This window comes from Rhipicephalus microplus, chromosome 3 (genome assembly GCF_043290135.1).
Source record: "Rhipicephalus microplus isolate Deutch F79 chromosome 3, USDA_Rmic, whole genome shotgun sequence".
In the NCBI taxonomy this organism is placed as follows: Eukaryota; Metazoa; Arthropoda; class Arachnida; order Ixodida; family Ixodidae; genus Rhipicephalus; species Rhipicephalus microplus.
This window is the reverse complement of record NC_134702.1, coordinates 88773638-88783608: the sequence shown is the minus strand read 5'-3', so window position 1 is coordinate 88783608 and position 9971 is coordinate 88773638. Positions and strand designations below refer to the sequence as shown.

At 48.3% G+C, this 9971-nt stretch overlaps 1 pseudogene; it reads left to right on the top strand.

Annotated features, from left to right (window-relative positions):
• Positions 1-480: 480 nt before the first annotated feature.
• On the top strand, positions 481-924 carry LOC142802855 (ubiquitin-conjugating enzyme E2 Z pseudogene; annotated as a pseudogene).
• The last annotated feature ends 9047 nt before the right edge of the window (positions 925-9971 follow it).

Genomic DNA, 9971 nt, shown 5'->3' with positions numbered 1-9971 from the left:
GATCTCACTGTCGCTTTCAAAAATTAAGGTATTATATCCCAGACGTAGTCTAGTTCCGTCCCCACGTTGCTCATTTTACTACGATGGGAAAAGAATCCTGCACAATTTTTTATCATGCAACCGCTTCAATTTTTGGATGAGAAAATTTTCCAAAACGATGTTCAATTGCATTGTATTGGAAGTAAAGTTTCAAATATTCAATCCTTGGGAGCATTAGGTCCTTGTAGATCTCCGTTACGCCGCACAGAAACATTTAAATAAATCAGGGTGGCTTCCATCGTGATGAGCATAATTATTTATTCAAAGTATATTGTATAATTAGTCATAAAAATATTATGTGATCACTTTATTATGAATAACTTTTTTCTTGGTCAATACCTCAAAGTGGGTGGGAGCCATTGTACAGTATCACCATCTGCGCAAACGGCCACTAGAATGCAGCGACGTCCACTCACAGCCACCGCCGCCCCCTATTCCGCCATGGACGACCCTCCGCAAAGTGCAGCTACGTGCAATTTGGAGACCGCGTTGGCCCAGCCCAAGCAGCCGTCTGGGCAGTGTCTACTGAGACTCAACCAAGATCTCAAGAACATCATTGACAACCCTGTGCCAGGAATCTTCGTCAAGCCCGAAAAAGGCAACGTCACCTACGTCCACGCCGTCATCCTGGGACCCGACAACACGCCGTGCCAGGGAGGCTTGTTCCATTTCGTGCTCAAGTTCCTCCTTGGCAACCCAGCCTGTCCACCGCAGGTACGCTTCATGACGAAAGACGGCGGAAGGGTGCGCTTCTATCCGGACCTGTACAGCAGTGGGCTCGTCTCGCTCAGCATTCTGGGCACGTTTCTCGGCCCCTCGTGGAACCCGGAGATGACCATCCAGACGGTGCTGGTCCAGACGCAGCATGATTTTGCACAGGAATAATTACATTTCGCTTTTGTTTACTTCCTGAGCGAATTTATCACGGTCGGTGTTTGTGACTGCATGCCTATGGGAATAGTTTTTATTTTAAGCTCTATATGTCAAGCAGCCCTGACGCATTGAAACCTCTTAGTCAACATTTCCTCCTTTACTGCGTGCATCCAAGCATGCTTGCAATACGCAATAAGTAATCGTTTTTGTAAGTTATGCGGCACGTTGGCAACTTGATTTGGCATGCGTTATTTTTCGGGTTAGACCTTCTTGGAACTTTGGTTGACATTAGAATTCCCTGTGACTTTTGATAGCAATGAAGCACTCTAATCGTAGAGGTAATGTCATGCAATCTGCCAGGCCAAGGTAATCACTGTTGAGAAATGTTTACTTAGTCTCAAACGAAAATGCACCGGGGACTAGACTATATACTCACCTATGTACTCAGTTTGTTCGCTGCGTGTTGCCGCTTGTAAAGTTATCTACGCGCAAAAACGTATGGTGTTTTTTTTCCTAACTCCCGTCGCTCCGCTCCCTGAAACTACAGCGTTGCGGCAAAGAGTCTTCTGTTCTTAGCAAGCGTGCAGCCATCATTTTTCTTTACGTCAACATATCCAAAGCTGTACATATATGCATATCACCGTGCAGCATAGATATGCCATGTATACACTGTTCTAACTAGTACGCGCATTCATGTTTGCAGCGATTACGCTGGCGCGAAGAAAAGCAGCCTCGTGCCACACAAAATATCGAGTGACCAGTTCACTAGTGACGAAGTAATGAACTCCGGTTTTGTTTAGAGCATAGGGCACCATAATCAATTTCTCAGAACACGTGAACTCTCACGACAATGAGAACTCTCTCTCAATGAGAACTCTCGTCGTGAGAGCTCACGTCGTGAACTCTCATGACAGAACTGCCAGCGCATGCAACTTGTTTAAATTATTACGCGGTACTATGCACCATCCCTGCCGGTCGGTTGTCTGTTTGTTGCATTCTGATGCGAGGCGCTGTAATTTCATTGCTAGGTAAGTTTAGTGAGCGATTTACAATGCATCGGTACACCTTTAACGTGCTTTTTCTGCTCTGCCTTTTTTCCTTTTTTCCCATTCTTTTCTTTTTTCCCTACTTCCGAATCTGCCACTCTTCCTAAAACCGAGAAGATTTCTGACGTGTACTCGAACAATATTTCAACTTCAGAATTGCAAGGGGAGTTCGTAGCATACGGGCTGCGGAAAAAAAGCGATAGAAGCGAGAAACCTTAGCATGTCTGCGATACATGCGCTTGCCAATATCCCAGAGGTGTTGTTCCCAAACGTCCACCGTCTGCTAAACATTATGGCGACTCTGGCCGTGAGCACAGCTGAAGCAGAACGCTCTTTTTCATCGCTGAGACCCATAAAGATCAGACCTGAGAGCTAAAACAACAGGTGAAAGATTGGTTGGCATCAACCTTTTAGACATCCACCTTGAATGACAAGTCCGCCCGGAAGGCATAAGACAGTGATAGTATACCAGGCTTACCGGGATACTGGGCGAACCGTGATAGCGGATCGAAGTGCACATGTTCAGTGCACATGTTCAGGTACGTTCCCGTACCGATTAGCGTACGCGCTGTTTTTCAGCTTCAATCTTACCTTGTTAGCGTTGGTGTACGTAGTGTACGTAAAACATGGTGACGCTCTCGGACATCCTTTTCAAAATGATTTTGGTGTATAGTTGTTGAAAGATTCACAGTGTTCGCAGCAAACGACTGTTTGAAGTGGCTTCGCTTGCGCTAAGTTCAGACTTCGATGACTGAGTATTACGAATAAGTTAGTGTAGTTTTTGAGATAGCTTCTTATTTATAATTGTCTAGGCCTAACTACAAGATCGATTTAAACAAATCGGCAAGATCATTTTTATGCATTTGGTGAATGGTTCATATATATTTACTCTCATTATTACTGAAATAAGCTTCTTAAAATGGTTGGCGGCGTAACACGGGCAAACAATCACGTTTGCTTTTCTTTATGAACTTTTTTAATTCTCAACTATTCAATAGCTGGGGCACGATAGCATGGGCACCTTAGGGTTTCCAGTCAAGCATCTTCTCAACTAGACCATGCACCGTCTTGGGGCAGGAGTATTCTGTTCTTATAGTCATTCACCTTCTGTGCGAAATTAAGGCATTACACATTTAATTCAGCATTTGAAGTCCTCAGGGCTTTGTTTTTCATCACAAGTTCTTCATTCTCTCAGTTTTCCGTAGCCAAAAAGTTTGTAATATGTCTTAGTTCTTTGCGAAAGGCTAACTCGATTGTTACCTTGAAATATTTGATCTCAGCGCTATGTTCACGGTTCAGCTTGCCAAAACGTGCTCTGATATTCTTCGACATCCTCTAAACAAAAAGCTATGGGGAAAATACAACATGAAGCAAATAACTGCTATGTTAGCAGCGGCAGGAGCTATGAGAGCAAGAAATAGACTGGTTTTCAGCCTGTGTAAAAGTCTCTGAGCACACGAGAATCCAGTTGCCACGCTTGCTGCTAAGTGTATTGCACTTCCTTATAGCTAGTTTAAAAAGAGAATGATAACCCAGATAACTGCCCTTGCGGTAATAACTAGAAGGTGAACTGATTTCTTGTTAATGATTCATTTCATGTTACCTTTAGTTGCTGCAAATATTCTTGGCCTGAACAGTTCGTGCATAAATAAGATTAGCGCCAGCAACAGGTGACTGGTATGTAGCAATTTTACAAAAATGTTTTTACCTAATAGGAAAAAAAGTCCTGCATAAGGTTATTGATAAGAAGACCACTTGCCCTTCAATAAATCATCACAATTCAACGCCACCACGGTTGTAATTGGTTGGACTCGAAAAGGAACAAGAACCCAAAGTAAACGTTGCCAAAGTAGCCAATCCGTGCAATCGCATAGCTCATTTTGTACTCAAATGGTCCAAAAGCAGCCTGATGAAAAGAGTTAGTCGTATATAACCACGAATGATATCATTTTCAAACAGCAATAAATTGAAACTCGAGCATAGTTCTTTTCCTCTTCCTCTATATTCAAACCAATAGGAAATTGCAAATCAATGAACAAAGCTCAAGTTCAGGGCCCCCGCATATCGCTCATGCATAAATATCATGATGGAGTAACTGCCAGAGACAGAGAAAAACAACCAGGCCTGCACGGAAGGCCCAGTACGGTTAGGAAGGCGCAGTACGGTTAGGGTACTAGCCACCCTAGTACGGCAACAGCTAAAGCTGGACGAGCTGCCTTTCAGAGCCTCTTTCTAGGCGAAGCTCCAAAATCTGTGGGCCTGTACATGCTTGTCTCTTGTGTCACTAGTTTGCGATTTTCCAAGGAATATAGTTCAAAGGTCATCGCAGCACAGCCACCCCCTCATTATGTATATGTACTGCAGCCCTTGCGCCCTCAGTGACAAGGACACTAGTAGTCTCCCCCCGCCTTTACCCTGTGTCTGTCCCCGTCCCTTGCACACGCCTACGGCCGTTACCTTCGATATCTACGCCTCTTTAATTAAGCATGAAGCAGCTTTAATAATTGACTTTGCTTCATTTGCTAAAAAAACTTCTCTGTGGAAGGCAAAGAATGATGCAGGCTAAAAGTTAGACAAGCTAAGCTTTCACCTCCTCGGCAATTCCCAATTCGCCTTCCGAAAAACTGTCAAGCCGGTTCGCGTTCTCCTTCATCTTCTTCTTCACCTGCCGAACGCGTGAACCTGGTGTGCATTCACCCGATGTGTGTGCTGACTTGTCCGGCGTGAGATGCAGTAACAAGGATGTTTAATATAACCACAACAGAGCGGAAAGCCTTAGAAACATAGACACATAGATTGAAAATGACAACAGGGAAAAAAGTAGAAAAATATACTGTGAGCATTATTTATGCGTCCCATCTTTTCATCTGTAAATACTCATCATCACCAGTCAAGTTTAGGTTGTGGGGCACATACTCAAGTCAATAAAAGGAGAGTCTCGAGTGTTCTCGACGCCATCTTACAAGTGGTGGAGAGTGCTGCCCGGTTTCTGCGTCCTCTCGCGTTCTCGGACACCCCAGCGTCTTCTAGAAACATCCCTGGAGCTCCGTTCAGGCCGCCGCTTAAACGACCTGAGTCCGGTAATGTCGCAAGCCACCCAGTCCAGCGTGCCAGCTTCGCCACCGCTCCCACCGGCAAGAAACCCTTCTCACCTGGTCACCAGCCCTCAAAAGAATCCTCCGCTGTTCGCAGGGCTTCCGGGTGAAGACGTTGAAGATTGGCTAGAGGAGTATGACCGCGTGAGTGTTATCAACAACTGGGATGAGCCTGCGAAACTCACCCACGTTGCATTCTACCTGAGCGGCGTCGCAAAAACGTGGTTTTTCAACCACGCCACAGATTTTCCGACATGGCCCGCCTTTACACGTCAGCTCCGCCAGGTTTTCGCCAACCCGTCAGTGCGCTCGGATATCGCCAAAAAGAGGCTTGGCGCACGTGTTCAACGTACTGGCGAGTCTTACACTTCTTACATTGAAGATGTTCTCGCCCTTTGCCGCCGCATCGACAACAATATGGCGGAAAACGACCGTGTGCACCACCTGCTAAAAGGAATTGCGACTGTCGCTTTTAATGCGCTTGTGGTGCAAAATCCTCCAACCGTAGCCGATGTTGTTGCTACCTGTCAGCGCCTTGAGGAGCTTCAGACCACTCGGGTACAACCTGATATATCTGAGCTGAGCTCAAGTCAAGATACAACAGAGCTGCGTGCACTGATCCGCTCTATCATCCGCGAGGAACTTCACGCACAGGCTTCACCTCGCCACCTCGATATCCGAACGACGCCACCCGCCACTAGTTTGCGCGACGTCGTGAGGGAGGAACTGGCCTTGATGACTAGTACACCAGCTCCGAGTTCACATCCCATGCCCAGTTATGCTCACGTTGCTGCAACGACACCTACGCCCCACCAGAGCCTGGCCTCGATGACTGTCACACCTGTCCCGAGCTCATATCCTGTGGCCATGCCAACGTATGCTCAGGTTGCTGCTAGGACGCCTGCACCCCAGCAAAGCCCAATGCAGCTACCAGCACCCGAAGTGCATGGTTCGCTCAACTCACTCGCACCGCGACCATCTTCCCAGCCTTACAACGCCTGGCGCAGTTCGCCGCCGACTTGCTTCTATTGCGGCATCCGTGGTCATATTTCAAGGTTTTGCCGACGCCGTCAGCAAGACGAACGACGAGGCTGCGATAACCTTGAACGGGACGACTTCTACGCGACTGGACCCCCCTATCGTCGGCTGTATCCGAACAGCACACGTCGGTCGCCGTCTCCGCAGAACTTTGACCCAGTTGGCAGTTCCCGGTTCTCACGTCGTCGCTCACCTTCACCGATGCGGCGTTCCTCTTCTCCTCTCCGACCTTCTACTTCAATTCCCGACCGCCAACTGGAAAACTGAACAGTGCAGCTTCGGGAGGGAAAGCTGCATCTTTCGAACTGCGTCAAACTCCTCCGGACCGCCCATCGAATGTTTTATTGGTGTATGTTGAAGGTATACAGACAGAGGCACTGGTGGACACAGGCGCATCACATTCCGTTATTCGTGCAGACTTTTGTGCCCGCTTGAAAAAAGTTAGGACGCCCTACGATGGTCCTCCCCTTCGTTGCGCAGATGGAGTCCCTATTCAGCCTTCAAGTGTTTGCACAGTCCGTGTTTTCATAGATGGCATCATTCCCCACATTCAGTTTCTTGTACTTCCTTCGTGCACTCACACAGTAATTTTAGGATGGGACTTCCTTTCTTCGGCATCAGCTTTCATATCGTGTCGTCAGCGAGTCATTCGAATGTAAGCTACTGAGAGTTCATCGGATGTCGATCCATACAGCTTCCGTTTCATTGTTGCTACTGATTGTTTCATTTCGCCAGGAGATGAACAACTTCTACTGATCGCTTCGGATACTATAGTTAATGGTGACATGTTCATAGCTCCATCAGTTCGCTCGAAACCTGCGGGGCTTACCATAGCACCCAGCCTTGTGCGGTTTAACGACGGTAAAGCATTGGTCACTGCCTTGAATCCAACTTCTTAGCCAGTGATGCTGCCCAAGGGCACTGCTGTGAGCTGCTTCGCTGACAGTGAGTCCTTTTCACTGATTCCCCTTCACGCAGAATCACCGCCTTTGTCTGCTACTACTGATATCAAGGCTACCACTGTTACCTTAAATGACACCATAAGTCCTCACCTCACTGCCGAGCAAAAGAGAGACCTCTTAGACCTTCTCCAAAAGCACAGCCTTCCGTTTGATGTACATTGCAAAGTTCTGGGCCGCACCACCGTTGCAGAGCACAGCATCGAAACCGAAGGCAGCTCCATTGTACGCCGCCGCCCATACCGTCTCTCTTCGGCTGAACGGCAAATCATCGAGAAAAACGTCGCCGACATGCTCAAACGGGATATTATTCGACCTTCATTCAGTTCCTGGTCGTCTCCTGTGGTGTTGGTCCGGAAAAAGGACGGCTCTGTCTGCTTTTGTGTTGATTACAGAGCGCTCAATAAGATCACGAAAAAAGACGTATATCTGTTGCCACGCATAGATGATGCCCTGGACTTCCTACAAAGCGCAGAATATTTCTCCAGCCTCGACCTCCGATGCGGGTATTGGCAAATACCTATGCGCGAAGCAGACAAGAAGAAAACAGCGTTTGCGACGCCTGACGGGCTTTACGAATTTAACGTCATGCCCTTTGGCTTATGCAACACTCCAGCAACATTTGAGCGCATGATAGATACTGTCTTACGTGGTCTCAATTGGAAAACCTGTTTATGTTATTTAGACGACATCGTCATTTATTCTTCTACTTTTTCTCAGCACCTAAAGCGTTTGGACGAAGTTCTAACGTGCATTTCGAACGCTGGCCTACAGCTCAATACAAAAAAGTGCCACTTCTTCAGCACAAGCATCAAAGTATTGGGTCACCTTGTCAGCAAAGACAGCGTTCGACCCGACCCCGACAAGGTTGCTGCCGTAATTAGTTTTCCACGTCCATGCAATCAAAAACAATTGCGAAGTTTCGTGGGCCTGGCGTCTTACTTCCGCCGCTTCATCCGTCACTTTGCTGCCATTGCGGGGCCGTTACACAAGGTTCTGACTTCAGGGACGGATTTCACGTGGACTGACGAGTGCGAGTGTGCTTTCCAAGCCCTTAAGCGTGCTTTGACATCAGACCCCGTCCTCCGTCACTTCGATGAGAGTGCACCCACTTTCCTGCACACAGATGCCAGCGGCCACGGAATCGGTGCTGTCCTCCTCCAGCGCGAGGACACTTCACGTGAGAGAGTAGTTGCGTATGCCAGCCGCGCACTAACACCTGCAGAGCAGAACTACTCGATAACAGAGCAGGAATGTCTCGCTGTCGTTTGGGCCATCCAGAAATTTCGACCTTATCTGTATGGACGCCACTTTACTGTGGTTACCGACCACCATGCCCTATGCTGGTTGTCCTCGCTGAAGAATTTGTCTGGGCGCCTCGGTCGCTGGATACTGCGTTTGCTAGAGTACACTTTTGACGCTGTGTACAGGTCCGGCAAACAGCATCAGGATGCTGACGCTTTCTCTCGCTGCCCTCTGCCACTTTCATCTCCAACCACGCATCCCGAATGCCCCTCAGGTGATGAAGCGGCTTCCTGTTCACTCACGTTATCACCCCTGGCAGTTGCTGGGTCGCTACCTTTAAACAACAGCGCCCAGTTTGCCGCGTGCCAACGTGACGACCCCTACTGTAACCGCATCATCGGATACTTGAATTGCTCGCCTTCTCCACCTAATGCCAGACTACGTCGTCAGCTACGGCTGTTCAAGCTAGAGAACAATGTCCTGCAGCACTATACTTACAATGCGAATGGGCATCGGTGGTTGCCAGTACTTCCCCGTTCGCTGCGAAAACAAGTTCTCGAAGCATTGCACGACGACCCATCAGCTGGACACTTGGGATTTCAAAAGACCTACAACCGCGTTAGGAGCCGTTTCTTCTGGCCTGGTCTTTCTACCTTTGTGGCTAATTATGTCGCTTCTTGCGCACTTTGTCAACGCCGGAAACGACCAACTTCAGCTCCTGCTGGCTTATTACAACCAATTCCATGTCCCGACACACCTTTTGCCGTTGTCGCAATAGACCTCGTCGGGCCACTTCCCGTAACGCCAGCGGGCCACCGCTGGATCGTCACAGCCATCGACCACCTCACACGATACGCGGAGACCGCTCCTCTACGCACTAGCTCCGCCTCAGACGTTGCCGCCTTCTTTTTAGAAGCCATTGTGTTACGTCATGGTGCACCTCGCACGTTGTTGAGTGACCGGGGCAAGGCCTTCATGTCGACAATTCTTGACGAAATTCTAAAATTTTGTGGCACACTTCATAAGGCCACATCCGCTTACCACCCGCAGACAAATGGGCTGACAGAGCGATTCCACCGGACTCTAATCGACATGATATCCATGTACATCGGACCAAACCACGATAATTGGGATAAAATCTTGCCGTTCGTAACATTTGCACACAACACCGTTGTTCAACGAACCACCGGGTATTCACCTTTCTTCCTCGTCTATGGTCGTGCGCCGACATTCACCATTGACGCCTCTTTCTTCAATGTAATGACAAAAACGTTGACGACTACGCCAGAACATTTCGTCTCAAGGCTTGCTGAGGCACGGCAACGTGCTCAACTCAACACGGAGGCCAGTCAAGAAGACCGCAAGCAACGCTATGACAGCTTTCGTCGAGACGTCACCTTCCGTCTTGGAGATGAAGTACTACTTTGGACGCCTGTTCGCACACCCGGATTGTGTGAAAAGTTTCAGTCTCGCTTTCTAGGACCTTACATTGTTTGTGAAAGAACATCTCCGGTCAATTACCTTGTCACTCCCGTCGAGGGTTCCTCGGACCGTCGTTACCGTGCCTCAGAGATTGTCCACGTTTCACGTCGTAAACCCTTTGTGCGCCGTACCTTTCCCGCCTAAGTCTCGGCCGGGCCGGCTGCTCAAGTGCGCGGGGAAAATAAGTGTGAGCA